Below are 17,002 nucleotides of genomic sequence, written 5' to 3' on the forward strand. Positions count from 1 at the left end.
CAGTAGTTGAACAACTCATTTCCAGCAGTCATTTGTCTCGATCCTAATCACGAGCCAGCTGAAGGTTTGGTCTGCAGCTACAATGACCAGTTTTGGATCAGTACATGTTGTCCAGTTCAGATGACGCTGCAGCAAGTTGAAACGTGGTGTTTTGGAGTAACAGTGGAACCAGTCCAAAAGCACTTTGCCTATTTCCCTGTCGACATCACCTACTGTCCTGCATCTGTAATGCATCCCATTCGGCATCATTATACTAAAAGAATCCCTGCTACCTGGACAAAGACCATAAATAATGATGACGGCAGTTACATCAGAAATGGGACTCAGAACAAACCAAGAAGGAATTGCACCGTCTCCAAGCTCCAGCTAGTCAATCACTCTGCGTCCGACAGGCTAGTCCAGTCATTTCCTTTGATTAGTCGAGTCAGTCAAACAGTAATATCTTCTCCAGAGCCACAGATAAATGGGTTCTTATATCATATGTAGGAAGGTAAAATCAGAGTTTCCCAAAGGGGAAGACGACAACGCACATTCAGAAAGTAATCTTCGATGAGGCTAAATGATGAGGTATGCCTTTGGAAGTTAAAATATCAGGGTTTGATTAGGTCTGATAACATTTATTTAACTTTTCTGTGATCAATTACAGAGGTGTGATCTTCTACCTCCTGATTTAAACATCTTCCAAAGTTGTAGCACCCAAAAATTCCTTTTGTAGTATGATCAGACGAAATTCAGTTATGAAATGACAACCTAATGCTTTTAACTTTGTTTCTTTTTTTGATATTTATTAAAAATAAACTCCATCAATGCACCGATATACCTGAAGTTGTGCTACATAAACTACGAACCGCGTGGTGCAACAGCATTTTATTTCTAGTATGATTTCGGGTACCGCTTCTCCTGAATGTGAGCACACACACACACAAGACTCAGATTTTGCAATGGTGTAATTAAATTTCACGAGTATAATCAAAGCAAAGATGGCAGACTTGGTGATTGTAGCTGCCATGGCAACCCAGAGGCCCCCGAGGGTAGCGTTACAAAAATGTGGAGCAATCAGCAAAGGGGATTCCTTATCAATGGGAATCATACTTTTTAACTAATAGGAAAGCTAATTATAACTGTCTGGCCTTCCTGTGAACAGATGATGCAAACAAAAGAGTGACTTTCCAGGAAACCAAAGCTTCTCCTTCCCCTCACACAGCGCTGCAGCTCAACACACAGGCTACATAATGAATTAAAATGGCATTAAATCTGCTCGGTATTGAGAATTTGGTTTATGTTATGTAGAAGATGGTGGTCTGGGAGGTAAATAAAAACACCAACACAGACCTCAGGCATCAGCAGCACGTAGTTAGTGAAAGATGGAAGGTAAATATTTCCACTAGCTACTTGTGGAGCCAAGGCGGAGGAAAACAATCCTTTTTTTGGTTTATGTTTGTCTTTTTATGTTGGCTGTCATCTGCTTCCCATTCAACAGTGCAAAGAGTAGATGACTGTGTTTTAAGGTGCAAATTTAGCATTTGTAGGTGACTTGAGGAAGGGTCAACAAGTCCAGGATAACTGAGTGAGGTAATGTTGTGAATATGCAGCGTGTATACTTGTGCGTGAGTGAAAGAGATGGAGAGGGAGCCTCTGAGTCACTTTCCGATATTTGTACCCAGAGTCTGATTTCCCATGCTTTAAAAAACAAAACCCAGGAAACAACAGTTCTGGGACACAATTAGACAGACTTTTGTTTGAGCTGCAACATTTGGGTGGGAAGATGCTCTGTGTTTTTACTCTCCCTCGCTCAATTTCTCTAGTTGGCATCACTCTGTGATATGAGACGATGAGCTGAAACTGATAATACACAAAAGCTTTCACTCACACTGCAATATTCTACATGGAGCATCTTTGTATTCTTAATTAACAGTTCAGTCAGCGGACTTCGTGAGAAAGGAGAGAATCTTGCACGTGACTGTAAAAGACATATTTTTCTTCTTATGTGGGTTTGGTGGAAGCCACAAACAGGACAACGGTGTATACAGTACTAGCAGGATTTTCAGTGTCTATGTGGGTGGCAAATGCGCAATTTGATTACACTGTGTATCTTTTAAGTAAACTCTCAAGATTGCTTGAGATTTGCAAAAGAATAAAGCCTCAGCTTGGACATTCCCTAAAGTAAGACCATTAGAATAAACAAAGAAAGCATCACTGTGGATGCTGGTTTGAGATTTCATCTTGAAGCAAGCGGCAAAATTGATGACAGCTTAAAAGAGAAATGCAGCAATATTTGCATGATTTGGGTTTAAGGTTTCAAGATTTAAGTCAGTTTGCTGCCAACATACACCCCAAATAATGTGATATACAACAAAGGGAGTGGGGGTTGGAGGTTAGTGGGTACCACACAGTCACCTCCCCCAGACTGTACTATTAAGTCATTCAGCAGATGCTGTTTTCTAAGATGCGTGTGTGTGTGTGTGTGTGTGTGTGTGTGTGTGTGTGTGTGTGTGTGTGTGTGTGTGTGTGTGTGTGTGTGTGTGTGTGTGTGTGTGTGTATTGTCGAGCACAGCTTCGGTGAGAATCCTTGACCCAGTCAGAGTCTGTATCTTTCCTCAGCCATTTAGTTACATGGAGTGCAAAGTAAACAGCACTGTTTACTCTGCTGATAAGCTCAGCAAAAATTCTTGACACGGAGCCGAACGAATAGACATCTCTGCCTTGACAAGCTTGTTACAGACAGCATTAAAAACACAGGTGCTATCACTGTCGCTTTCCTGACAGGGACTAAATGAAGATGAATAAAACCATCCTTTACAAGGATGGAAGTTGGGGTCAGGGGTCAAGGTGGACACGGCAGCAGACATCTAGGCTCAAAGATATTCTGCTTTTCATGATTCATTTTTCTCACAATCTGTCATAAGTACCCAAATTCAGTCAAATCAGGGAAGGGAATGTGAAATGTGAAAATACTCCATATTTGGTGGGATCTCTCCCCTGATAAAAGTAGAATCTCCACCTCTTAGCAGCTGATGTAAGTAATTATAAGTTGTTTGTATAACTTAGGCTCTACTCGGTTGTAGCCACACCAACTAGATATCCATATGGTTCCTGTTAGAAAATGTCTTGCTGCACGCCTCATCACTCCGCAAGAAACCAAACTCTAACTGGTTTTGTGCAAACCAGAAGCTGAGGCTGAGGGCAGTACGCTGCAGAGCTGGAGCAAACGGGGCTGTGTAAGAGGATAGTGTAATAATGCAAAGATCTGTATCCCTCTATACAGCAGAAAAGCAGGAGCTGTGGATGCCACTAGACACCAGATAAGACTAAAATATCTATTGTGGTTAGGTGCTTAAATATGCCCCTGGCTTTACCATTTTTAGCTATTGGCCATGTCAACATATACAGACAGAAGTGGCTGCTATAAATACACTCTATGTTAGGAAAAACAATACAATTGTGTCAAAATCTATTGGCTGGATAACCTGCTTAGTTTTGCATGTTTGAGGTGTTAAGCAATTTATGGTGATATTCCCTCTGCGATCTTTGGTTCTGTTTTCAAAATCATGCCAAAAACTGGAGACCAACACCAGCAGAGCAGGCCCAGTTTCTGTAAGTGCCTTGCTCAAAGACACTACATCATACTCCCTCCACTGGTGATGCCTTGCCTGAAGCTATACGTTGTCACTTCAGCTGGTCTCGCCAGGAAATACTTGAACCCACTTTGAGCACTTCATGGTGTTTCCCATTAAGCGGTTCTGTCCTCGCTCCAAGACAAAAAGTGTAGTGTCTCCAAGTTGCCAACCGTGTGGAAGAAACCACTGACTTACTGTTATTAAACAGTTCCAGAAGCCATAATAAAATCATGTGGTAACCTACTAGAATGACCTCTTTTTGATGTTTCGAATTATAATGAGGGAATCATTCTTTTCTTTATTTTAAAAAAAAAAAAATCTGCTTCCAACCTGGCTGTCTGTTTCCTGGCTCTGCTCTGAATGGGGATCAATAATAAGCATAAAGCTATTGCTGCATCACTAGGAACCACTGCTCTACTTTTTTTTTTTCTTTTTTTAGTCCCTCTAGTCTAGTCTCACACATCACAGCAGCCTGACCAGCCATCCGGTTCATGCATGCAAGGTGCAGATGCAGGGTGCACCCCCAGAAGCCTCCACCCAATCATTTCTCCCACCTTCATCCCCTTTTCCCCCTAATCAAATGTACAAGTGATCATGAAGCTGAGAATTAATGTCACTTACATTCATCGGATCCTCTCTGCTGCTCTGGATGTGCGCTCTGGATATCCCCTCCAAAACCTGATTAGTATGCAAACGGGTTTCCAATCCCTCCCAAACGACAGACAAGCCGCCAGGACCGAAATCTTGAATGGAGCCGTGCTGGCCAGCTGGACTGAGCTCTTTTTTTTTTTTCCTCTTTTGGCTTTTACATAATATCCACACAAAAATAAAAATGACAGTTTAGCCCGATTCCACAGATTTTCCAGTCCGGTTGACCGGTTTTACTCCACCGGTAAAGGGTCTCCTGGCGTCCCTGTGGCAGTCAGGTGAGCGCGTTTGGATCAGCTGGGAAGCGGCGCGGCTTCTTCGCTGTCTGCAGCAGGAAAAAGGAGCCGCCTGTGGTGGTCCGTCCGGCTGATCTGACACGTTTTTCCTCTCCTCTCTCTCTCTCCCTCTCCTTCCCTCAGCATCCAGTCACTCAGATACGGCGTGTGCGGCTGAGACAGAGACACTCCAGGGCACCGTGCACCTCACCAACTGAAAGCCGACTCCTCCGCCACAAGGCCCAGCCCCCTACTCCTCTCCATCCCCTCCTCCGCCTCTTCCTCCCCTCCCTCCGCCGACTTGGATTGCTAATTTATTCGGGGGAGCTACACAAAAGGGGGGGGGGAAGAGAGCTGTGGAATACAGTAGGGAGAAAGTGGAGAGCAGACTTTGGTGCCCCCCAGCTCCGCTCAGTGGAAGTAGTCTTTGAGACAAAGGAGCATGCACCATCAAAGGAGACATAATGCAAGTCATTTAACATATTTAGGAGTTTTATATTGCAGACTACGCCTTAATTTTACGAGAGAAGAATCCTAAAAATTAAAATTATGCTTTAGATAAGTGGAATTCTTAATGATAAATGTTATTTGCAGAGATTTGTAGCTGCTGGCATTCAAATTTTAAGTTAAATTGGCTCTAAGATTACAGCATATGACTCAAATGTTGCATGCAAATTTATGCAAATTATAATTTATATGTATAGATATAGATATGTGCATCTATGCAAAAACATTTTCATTTGCACATTTTACAATATAGAAAAAAGTTGTGTTCAAGGTATCTGGTTTGGATAATGGTTTATATATCCAAATATAAAAGCTTAAGACAATAACCTAAGAGAGGAAGCAGCATATAAGGCAGGGCTGAGGTTCACACACACACACACACACACACACACACACACACACACACACACACCCTTTGGTCTGCAAGCATCAGCAAGATGGGAGTCATTCATCACCCCAGATTTTAGGTCAAGCCTCCACCTGCATCACTGAAGCCGAGTGAGGGAGTGGATGTGGAGGAGGGTGATGTGCTGTGGAGGTGGGATGTGTGAACACGGGGAGGGGGTCTGCGGTGGGTGTCGGAGGCAGTGGACAAGGACAGCAATCAATCCATCCCCTCTTCCTCTGGGAGTATCGGATGAGCGTGTACACTGCAGCCAGTGAGGAGGAAACGGAACATTTGCACTTTTACTACCGAGTGTTTATATTTATCCACATTGAGCCTGACATGATGGCCAGACACCGTGGACTCGGCTCGTTTAGCTCTACAGGAGACCCATTTTACAGCCAAAAACTGTTTAGTTAGTGGCTGATGCAGTCAGCAGTGATGTATGAAACACAAACAAACATGATGTTGCTGTTTCCTCATATTGTGACAGTGGTCACTAGAGGGTTGGACCATCAGTCATGGCAGCGTTAGTGGAGCTTTGTAGCGTTAAAGTACAAAATTATGCCCCAGTGGAGCAACAAGGAAGTAGATGTAATTGTAAAGGCACTAGTGGAAAGCAACTTTGTACATTTAGTTAAGTTTGCACTCCACTTTCTGCTACTTTATAATTCAATCCTAAGATGAATGTTGCGCACTTTGTTCGACTCATCTGACCTAGCTACAACATTAAAGTGATGTATCATTAATGATGGTCCACACAATGCACAATTTTACATAATGATTACTTTTACTTTGACCTTTTAGGCACTTTCAGTGTGTTTTCATTCTAAAAAAAAAAATGTGATCGTTTGTACATTTGTCATGTTGCAACTTTTACTTCTATTACTCTTTGAAATGACGGTTTTTTCCTCAAATTTAAAGGGTGAAAATACATCATCCAATAAAGAATTATTCACCCTGTAATTCTACAAATTGCTCTGCATAGTCTGTAAAATACTTCACTACTTCAGACGTTTAAATCTTTTTCATCACTGAGTACAAAACCTGCTCCTTTTGGTCATAAACTGAGCGACTGTGGAATCATTCACAGTCACAATCAGAGCAGAGACTAGCAGTCTGAGCTCAGTTTGTTTTTGCACTTTATTTTGAGAACTCCACCTTCATTTTAAGCTATTTAAAGACATGAAAACACCAGTGGTTATCTTTGCATTTTCTGGGATAAGTATGTTCCTTCAGCATTCAGCATCTCATCAGCAGTCAGCTGAATTTATTATATTGCTGGTTTTAAGTTGAACTTTTGGATTCAAAGTATTCCTCCTTTTCCCGCCCTTTGAACTATGACATCCTGACTCAAACAAATGTGCATTTTTAACATACCAAAGGGTTAACATGAAAAGTTCCAGTTTATAGATAAGATAGATGATGATCCACCAGTTGACAGTAACTTGCCCGTGTTAGTGGTGAGTTATGAGGACAGTTCTTTCCATGCTGTTGGAAATAGTTGTTTTACTAGAAGAGGATTGCTCGGCAGGAAAGACCTTACAGTTGAAAAGGTGCACAGTCCTGATTAGTTTGGACCTCGTAAGTGCTTTACAAATGGAAAATCAACACACCTCTTTTAGAATTTGGTCACTATCTTTGTTTTCATGCCCTCAGAGTCCCTGCAAGATTCCCAGTCTCCATTTCCATCCAAGTCCCTGTCCTTGCAGAGTGGGTTTTTGTGCACGTGCGGGTGTGTAAATGTATTGCATGTGTTTGTGACTGACTTTACTCAGCATCGATCTCGTTGTGTGAATACTTGCCACAGAGTTGCAATTACACAGCTTTAACCGAGAGCAGATGCCTGAGGAGTGACACTTTTGGTGGGGCTCCCCACGATGGAAGAGACCAGTATGAGATTTATACCAGTGCCACACGCATTCATAAATGTTAAAATCTCTCTCTGCTTCCCTGTCAAATGCAGATATACACAGACACTCGCGTGTGCACTTACACACATATATCATTAACGTGGAGGACCATGAAAGGATTTATTTGGCTCCTGTGTCTATCCTGTTTGTCAGTTCCTCCCTCTAGCCTCAAAATCGACAGTCTGGCCGTGATAACCCAGGTCCACATTTCAAATCCTCTAGATTTATGCCGTGTTGCCTCTTAGATAAGCCTTGTATTTATTCAAACTCCTTGCCTTCATAACAAAACTGATTAAACCAGCAGACCTAGCAATTACCAGAAACCCTTTAGAAATGAATTAATCTGGCCTCCAGAGCTCCACATATTATTCAACAGCATTTTCACTAACCTGGGATTTGACCCATCTCATGACAACCATCAACACAATATAGAAAGAAGTGTGCCATGACAGCTAGTAGCTGTGAGGTCATTTGGAAATGCATCGTTAGGAGCTAATGAAGGGTCCTGTCTATATTGGCTGTACAATTGGACTTGTTGGCCGGGTCTCTCTCTCCTATACAAACACTCTCACGCAGCTGACTGCTGCACTGCGATGCCTCTGATGTGAATCAAAGCAGTAAATTTGCCAAATTGGCAATGTTTGCATGTTCAGTGGACTGCAACTAATTTTTAAATTTCATCACTTTAAAGAAAATAGCCAACACTGCAGCAAAATCTTCTGGAAAATGTACACGAAGCAACGCCTTGTCTGGCAAGCAGTGCAATATCTTATTTCTATACATGCTGTAAGCTACTACTCATAACAAGCAATGTCCCACCGGTGGTTAAAAACTTAGACTGTGCGTCCAAACCCTGAGCAGTTTCTCTTGGAATGATCTTAATATGATTTAATGGAGAGTTTGGACAAGCTGATACTGTCACTGAGTGAGGAATAAAATGACTTTAACAACCTTAAAGCTGCTTAAGGGGAAAACAAAAGTCTATTTCCACCTTATCTTAATTTTTTTTTCATTCAGCTGTTATCATTTCAGACTTTTCCCTGGCACTCAATTTCATATCTGCAGTCCTGTGCATATGTTCACTCTCTCATTTTTGTCACTTGACTCTCTCCGATGCTCTTAACTTCCAGTTCCACTCTATGCAGGTGTCGGCCTCAGCTATCTGAGCCACCTTTCCTGTGCAGCAGGATGAGATGAGGTCACAGCTTCTCTGTGTGACTCAGTGCCAAAAGAGGAAAGCAGTGATTTAGTCAGACCTTCCTTTCCCATGGCCAAAATATCACTGCATGCTCTTCGTCAAAAAGTTTTGCAGGCAAAGAAAACTTGTTACTTCATTTTTTTTTAATCATTGGCAACACATTTGATGAAAATACAGCTATTATGAAATGTTTCTTTATTTTTCTGACAGAGATTTATTCTTTGTATTTCAAGTCGCTTGCCGGCCTCCTGTGTTGCCGCCTGCAGCTTTCTCAACATCATTGATCAACCGCTCATCCAAACTACTTCACACTGATCATCTAGATCTGTCAAAACATTAACAATAAAACTCAAATTAGCTTATGCCTTGTTAGATATAACCAGCACTAATGAGAGGGAAGGTTAACTCTAATCTCTGTTGAAAATACTCCAACACTTTAGATCATTGTCATGGAGGCTTTTTAGCTGCAGCTTGTTCTCTGGGGGAATCCATGCTTCTTTGTAATTCCTGTTTCTCAAGAACTGCTCGTCCAAACAACTTCAAACTCTACACTACGCTTCCTTGACTTCTTAGTAATACACCCATCAAGCCTGAATTTTATCAGACAACTTGTGGTTGAGAAAAGCGAAGAACAGATCCACACACACATCATTGACAAAGATATCGTCAGGAGACATAGCATGTCTTTTTATAGCTTTGCTGATGACACACAGCTTTATGTGGTGGTGTTTCCTGATGACACAGGGTCGCTTGATGTGTTTTCAAGCTATATTTAGATCTCAGTGCCACAATATCAGTAACTTCCAGGAAGAAACAAATACACACCTCGTCTCATTTCTGCAATATTTACTAAATTTTAGGGAATTACTGAGCCTTTATTATGTACAAGTGAATTCATGCATTTATAATTGATTTTAAAAGATTTGGAACAAGGAGTGGTGAAGTATTGGGACATGAACTAACACATGGTGTGGTTTTGGTGCCTTATTTCTGGTATTTGTTGACTGGATGACCAATGCCAGTCAAAATATTTAGTTTACTGTCAACTTCAAGAAAGCAAGATTTAGGAACACTTTTAAAATCCTGGACATTACAAAATCACACTGAAGCGGTGCGCTTTGTTCATCTCTTAGCACAGTAACACCAGGGGCAATTTTACTAACTTTTTTTTTCTCTTTCCCTCTCTCGTAGCTTCCATTGTCGCTGGAAACAAATAAAATTGTATTTGTCCTCATGTGTGCCTGCAGGGTATGGTATTCTTGGAGAGATTTTTATAGCTTACTTTGCTCTGAGGCCAGTCTCCGTACCACGCAACCACACACCGGCCCAGTGACTTTGGCTCTTCTTTCAAAGTTACTGCATTGTGCATTTCTGCAGATGTCACTAAAACCGGACCGACAGTTAAGTAGGCTGCATTGAATGTAAATCTGTGAGAGATGGGATTTGTTCTGCCAACAGAAAAAAGACTTTTCCCCCCATTTTTTTGGGTGTTGGCACCACATTTCCTGTTGGTTATGTGTGGTTTCCTCTAAACCTTTTTAGCTGTTTCTGTGATTTTACCAGTGCATTGTTTATGGGAGTTTTCCGTATGGACGTGTGCAGCTTTGAGATTATTTTGGGGAGAGACTTTGCGGGTAAATGGCCCGATGATTGACAGAGCAGGAAGAGGGCATTGTTATTAAGAGCTTGGAGAGATAGCACTTCCCCAGAGCTTCGCAGAATGAAATCACATATTATGTTTCACATCCAAAAGGAAATTATGTCTGAAATAAAATGTTTCGACTTGTAGATACCATCGCAGCAGCTATTTGCCCCTAAAATACCTGCTTTATATGGTACAGTACTTTCCCAAATCCATCATTAAATCCTCTTTTCACCCAGTAAAGTTTCTGCTAATTCTAAGCTTCATATTTCAGCCTTATCTTGGATTACGTCATCTCCAAAATGTGCTTAGAGTTGAAAGAAATGTTAAAACTTGTCTTTCTCTGACTGAACTGCTCTAACTTCAGAGACTGGCCTATTTCCACTTGGCAAGCACCCGAACAAGGCCTCCCAACACTAGCTAAACATTTGTTAAGAAGCTTATCGTATACCTTCAAGCGTGGGGGTCATAACTTTTCTTTATCAAGCAGCAATCTTGAGGTAAAGAGTGAAAACAGCAAGGCAGTGGCTGAAGTTTTCTGCTGCAGTTGTAGTGCCCCTTTGACTCTCTGGATCTGTACATGCAGGCTGATATCAAGAGCAGTTCCTCTGACGAGCTTCCAGGTTTTGTACAACGAAGAAAAATTATGGGTCGCAATCTAGGTGAGGCTCTCTCATGGTGTTAGGAAGATCATTGTGCTCACGTCTCCCACATCTCTCTCAGGAACTTATAAGTTTTCCCTTCCTCCTCATTATCTTCTGTTCTAATCATTATCGCCATCTCTTTCTTTACATGACTTGGATATCACATTAACGCAATACCTGGAGACTGCATCCTCCTCCTCCTCTTCTACACACTCATCTCCCCCTTCTCGCTAATTTATCTCTCATGACACCTCCCTTCCTCCCTCTATCAGGATGTTTTATTGTTACAAAGCAAATGCACTAAGCAGGCAGATACGCTAAATCAGTACGACCTCGATCTAAGAACTGAAATTGTTTAGACTGTAAGGAAACTATCTGGCTGCTGGCTGACAGACCTGCTTTAAAACCTTGGCGACCATGAAACCCCGACTTAATCTATTGATAAGAAGTAAAATAACTCTTTTTTTCCAGAAATATATCCTATTTTGTCATTGCAAAACTGTTTTTGTGTTGATATGATCAATATTGCACTGCAGTGTTGTGTGGTCATAGCAAAACAGTTTAGTCAGCGTTGATCAAGACTTATTTCACCGGAAAACAATGAGCTGAAATGTCAGTGTTACTAAAAATTTCTCATGTGTGCAGAAAGTAGATGGCAGCCAGCTACAGCTGCTAGAATACTTGCTCCCAAAACCCTCGCACTGGTTCATTACCCTTCGTGAATAGCAGCTGAAAAACTTGTACCCCACAATGTGCTTCCAATACAAGCGTCTAGCAAACAGGAGGCAGCCAAAGCTGAGAATTTCCTGTATGAGCCCATCTACGGGCCGGTTTCTGCGCTATGGGCACAGGAGCTTCCTGAATGCATCCTGAGTGCTTGCGTGTGTTGGTAGGTGTGTGTGTGTGCTCGCCATTCAGCATTCCATCCCCTCTGCTTCCTTCCCCCCAACCCGAGCCTACTGATGCATCGTGGGAAAGAGCGAGTCGCACCTCCACACACCACGCTCGCTCACTCACCGCACACATAAAACAGCAGAGACGGGGACAGATTTAGTGGGTGTTGTGTGCCAGATGTGATGGCGCATTGCACCGTAATGACATTTCGCTGTTAATGCGCCACCACGATTCCATATTTAGTGTGAATGACAGACAAGTCCATGAGGTGGAGATGAAAACGGGGTGTTATTTTGCTCGAAGCTCATTTGTTGGATTGCGCGTTTGAGCCTAACCGGCCTTTCTTTGCATGGCGAAGGTTAATGTTCTGGACCGGATTTCAACCCCATGAAAAAACATGACACACATACACATACAATAACAGACTCCCTTCCTTTGTTTTATCATCCCCCATAACTAAATATGCAGCTTTATGTGACAGCAGTCTTGTTTATGTACGTACGTGTGTGGTGCATGTGCTGTGGGACGCCTGAACCTTGGCTCAGCCTGTAAAGTGTGTGTCAGAGACTTCAGAGGAAGAGGAAGATGAGAAGGTCAAGTGCGTCGGGGAGATAAGTCGTCGCTCACACTGGCCTTCTAGATCAGCTGCTTCCTGTTTATTGCCACGCCGAAGTGTTGTCCTATGAAGATAACAAGACTTTGACCTCTGACTCCACCGGAACAGAAGCACATCCTGCAGTGGAAGCCATATTGTTCGCTGCCTCGTTACACCTCATCAGCACGACCACGGTGACCTGCTGTCCAGTCACATTTGGACAGTTTGTACGTCAGAGTGGATCATAGTGCAGCATTTTGATTGAACGGTTTCTATTTGAAATGGGTGGCATTGTCTCTACAATTATTAATCACATTGTCAGAACTGAAATAACTGAAATAAGTCTTCAGTGCCATGGCTGACCACAAAACTGCACCAATGTCAGTCTCAAAAGCACAGAAAGCCAGGGTTTCATACACAAAAAAAACCAATCCCATTGACGTGCAATACTGAGTTTTCTGCATGTTTCTGTGCTCAGAATTGGTTCCCAGATTTAACATCTATAACTGTATTGATCTTATATTACAGTTTGCCACTTTGTAGCGCAGAGTAGTTTTACAGTGTTTGAGCAGAGCCATAGGTGAGTTGGTGTACTTGACGTACAGAGTGGTGGGTGGAGTAAGAGGTGAGGACTTCATAGATCTAAACATTCTAAAGAAGGCAACACAGTAGTATTACATCTAAGCCATTTTTCTGCATGAACAGATTACGTTTGTCGGAAAAAACGTCTTAATATGCTATTTTGAAACACAGAGATGAGTTTTTAGCAGGTTAATCAGTGCCTGGAGAGGCACTTTGATATGTTAATATGCTATTTTGGTAAGTAATGAGCACAGCTTATTTGAATTTGAGCATTTTTTCTTGTTCTATTCAAAGAGATCTTCAAATTTTTCACACAGAATATTAAAGACAACAGACATGAACAGCACCAAAGTCTCCCTTAAGTGCAGTCTCTTGAGGCTCACCTTAAAGATGAAGCACGCAGATTATATTCATGGCTTTCCCTATCTTCTTAGAATCAAAGGGCAGGAACTTAAGGCCACTCTCTGTCTGGAAAATGGTCAATAAAAACTCCACAGTTGACTCTGTAGCTCTCACAGCTGTCCATTGCTGGAGCCAGGGCAGGAGTTGGATCATTTTTAGTGTCTTTCTCGGAGTGTGATTTATGTCCACTTCAGTCTTCTTCGACTGCTCTAACTTTCTTTGATTATTTGTTTTTTGGAAGAGTTTAGATTTCTTTTCCAATACAGAGCTCTCTTTCAAAAGACAATAATCAAGATAAGGTAATGCTGGTTTCTCAACCAGTGCCACACACACAGTACAGGCCACATTATGTTTACATTACTGAGGGCTGTCTGAGCTTTTAGAAGGATTAGGGCCTGAGGATGGAAAGGCTCAAACAACGTTCATATTTGTTCATAAGGACGCAGAGATTAGTTTGGCAAAGTGACTAAGCTATACACTATAAACCCAGAGAAAGATGGAGAGAAACAGTGGAGTTAAGTAAAGGCTACAGTGAAGAGATAAAAAGACAAACCAAAGTAGGTTAGGTTCTGTATACCAGCACTGTTAGAAAAACTAGTTCAAAAGCATATTTTGTCTCTTTTTGCCCACTATCATAGAAAAGACAGTCTGCTCTTTTAACTACCACAGTTTTCGTGAGAAAGTAAAGGGACAGGACAAAATAAAATTCACAAAAATTGTTCCATGAGTCTAAATAACAAGCTGAGGCTCATTTACTTTCTGAACCCCCCCCCCCCAGCACTGCAGAACATCTCTATTAGATCTACTCTGGAACATTCAAGGCATGTCTACTACCACACAGGAGAGTTATTCATATGTGCGCCATCACGTCCATCTCTACCGACGCCGATGTGACCTTTGTGCTGCCTTCGACATGTGACCTGAACCGTGTACTCCACATCTTCCACAGTCTCCTTCAAGCAAACTGTTTATGAAAGGCACAGAGAGAGAGAGAGAGAGAGAGTGAAATGTGACATTGTAAACATGTTTACAGCAGACGATGCACAGAAAACATGGTAAACAAGGTTAAGTCTAGACGCCATACTGATAAGAGCTGGAGACGGACAAGAGGCAATGATGATGTGATCCATGTCAGAGTTTCTAGTGACTGCAGCGCTTCTCCTGAAAATTGACATGCTAAACTTCATTTGACGCAAAATGGTCCTTTCTCCTCATTTTATAATTATTGCTTTTATTGCACATTTTCAGCAAACTCAGTGGTCAGTATGGCTCCACATCTACTTTCATTTAATGCTGTTATACTTTTGCATAGATCATATTTTAAGAAATACACAGTTTCACTAAAAGATGATGCTGATTACGTTGTGATATCATGACACAGATGCCAAACAGCACCAAAGCTCATGTTGTGTTTTGACCAGTGAGTCCGTCTCCAGAGGTTTAAAGTCTCTCCTCTTGTGGCAGCTTGGCAGTCTGTAGGGCCCAAATATTTACAGTGCCTTGTCTGTCATCTAAACACCCTCTATACATGACATATTTATTCAATTATGCTTCATTTCACAGAGACAAAAAGAGCACTGCAAGTCCCCGCCAGCTTGTGAGCATTTTCCACCAACAACCGTATGGTCCCAGTGGCTTTGATTCAAAACAGGCGGGGAGAACCTTTGGGTGCATGTATGACATTTCTTAAATGCTCTCTGTAAACCATTCTGACTGCTGAGGAAATCATAAACATTGCTTTTGCACGATTCAAGGCCCAGGTACGCCACTTGGAGCCAGCAGTAAGGTGAGGTGTTTTTTGGAAGCAAGCCTTTGACTTTACAAAGAGCACAGTATGAGCTACCAGCGATTACCTGCCACAAGGGAGGCATTCTCCAATTTACAGCCGTACTTCTCTTTTATTGAACATTTGTTTTCCTTTTTAAGTGTGCATACCTCCACAAGTTCAGGCCACAAGCGTTGAGCTCTCCAACATGCAACAGAATACAAAGACAAATGCTCAAAAAATATTTTTTTTGAGAAACAAATTACTGTCTGTTCTGTAGTTATTCGAATATTTCCAACAGCTATTATTTTTTGACACTTCCTTAAGATTACAGAAAATGAGTCCGATCACAATGGATGGCCAAAGAAGCCAACATTGGCGGCTAATTTTTCATTTTTTTTCCCCAAGCATGCCCACTTCCATATGAGCTTGGAATATAATACATGTGGTTACATGGTTCAGCAAACATGAAATATTGCTTTGAAAGATCACTCTGACATGCTGACAGGGCAGCTCTTTGATCAAATTTGTGTTGTAGGATAAGAGGAGTGATTTTCGTTCCACATTTTTTTGGTCCATTATCTGTTTATATCACCACAGAGTGTGCTGTGTACAGTTATTGGGGAGTTTTCAAAAGTGCTCGTTTTACAAAATGCTCTTCTCTCAGGCTCTGTAGAATGGTTGTTTCTTTTGTGAGGGCAATCTCTAATGCTGACTTCACCATAAAACTACCACATTTAGTTTATTATAAGTGCTTTGGGAGAAGTTCATCCCAATCTCAGTCCCTTCTGTGAAACATAATGAGGCCGTCTTCATTTCCTTATTCTCTGTGTGTGCAATAATGGTTCCTATCAGGCAGACTGTGTGAGGTGCCAGGCATCTTTGAGCGCTATGTTGACATCATCATGACTTCATTTCTCCCTGCTCTCTGGTTTTCAAAGTCAGAGAGAGATCTGTAAACCTGGATGCTCAAGGGTGCTGAGATTTGTTATACAACCCACGTGGCCTCGGCTGGCACTCATCCCTTTTTGTTTTGCTCTTTCAACATCCTCAGCCCCTCCTTTCTTAACCTAATTGCTGCTTTTCTTTCTGACTTTGCCTCCAAGGCACGGCTTAATACTTTCTTCTGAAATATCACTGTGCCTTGCAAGGGCAGTCTGTTTCATGTTGGTGAAGTGTGTCGGCTGCTGGGTGCAGGGATTTGGGGATATTGAGGTTGTGGTAAGAGGGGGTGCGCTTGTCGCTTTTCCAGGCAACCACTGCTTTATTTCCAAATTTTCCACGCATTAGGCCGTTATTATTTAACTGCTGCAGCTTTCATACGTTCAAACGCACCATGCACATGCACAACCAGCTACAGAGTGCAGTTGTGTGCAGGACTTGCACGGGGACAGAGTGGTCACTGTGTTTCCCATCATTCTCTGCACACACAGATAGCCCTAAATGGAAAAGCAAGGTGGTGTGTGCGCAACCGCGACCAGAAAATCTGCTACACTGCTTAGGATACCCACCGGCTGTCCACATCACAGTGACCACAGATTTCTGAGCTCTGTAATCACAGTACACGGGACTATTTTCGTGCAATCTGACTATGGATTAGACAGCAAATTGCCAGGGATAGTGGAGGTTTCCATGGAGAGGGTGGAAGTTGCTTGTAAGAAATAATAAACAGAGTAAGATTCAGATTCGACATGACGGTCTGTGAGCGGTGGCAGCTGGGGAAGTGTGTTTTTTTTGTGTGTGTCTATGGTGTCCAAGTGTACGCATTGAATTAAAAGCCTGAAAGGGGAACAAGGAGCTTCTACATCAGACTATATTAGAAAACTAGCAAAGACATTTTTCTTTATTTCATCGTCACACCTAATCAGGTCTGTTCGTGCGTGTCTAGCTTATGACTTCTTCTTCATACACTATTAATCAGCTGGGTGTAATGAC

At 42.1% G+C, this 17,002-nt stretch overlaps 1 protein-coding gene across 1 annotated transcript in view; it reads right to left on the reverse strand.

Annotated features, from left to right (window-relative positions):
- LOC110962029 (protocadherin-16-like) overlaps positions 1-4,811 on the reverse strand; it is an 88,895-nt gene extending 84,084 nt beyond the window's left edge. The window contains exon 1 of the mRNA XM_022209879.2: positions 4,239-4,811. The gene's annotated coding sequence lies outside the window, so the exon portion shown is untranslated. The remainder of the gene's footprint in view (positions 1-4,238) is intronic.
- Positions 4,812-17,002: the final 12,191 nt, after the last annotated feature.

The sequence above is a fragment of the Acanthochromis polyacanthus genome, chromosome 17 (assembly GCF_021347895.1).
Source record: "Acanthochromis polyacanthus isolate Apoly-LR-REF ecotype Palm Island chromosome 17, KAUST_Apoly_ChrSc, whole genome shotgun sequence".
Classification (NCBI taxonomy): domain Eukaryota; kingdom Metazoa; phylum Chordata; class Actinopteri; family Pomacentridae; genus Acanthochromis; species Acanthochromis polyacanthus.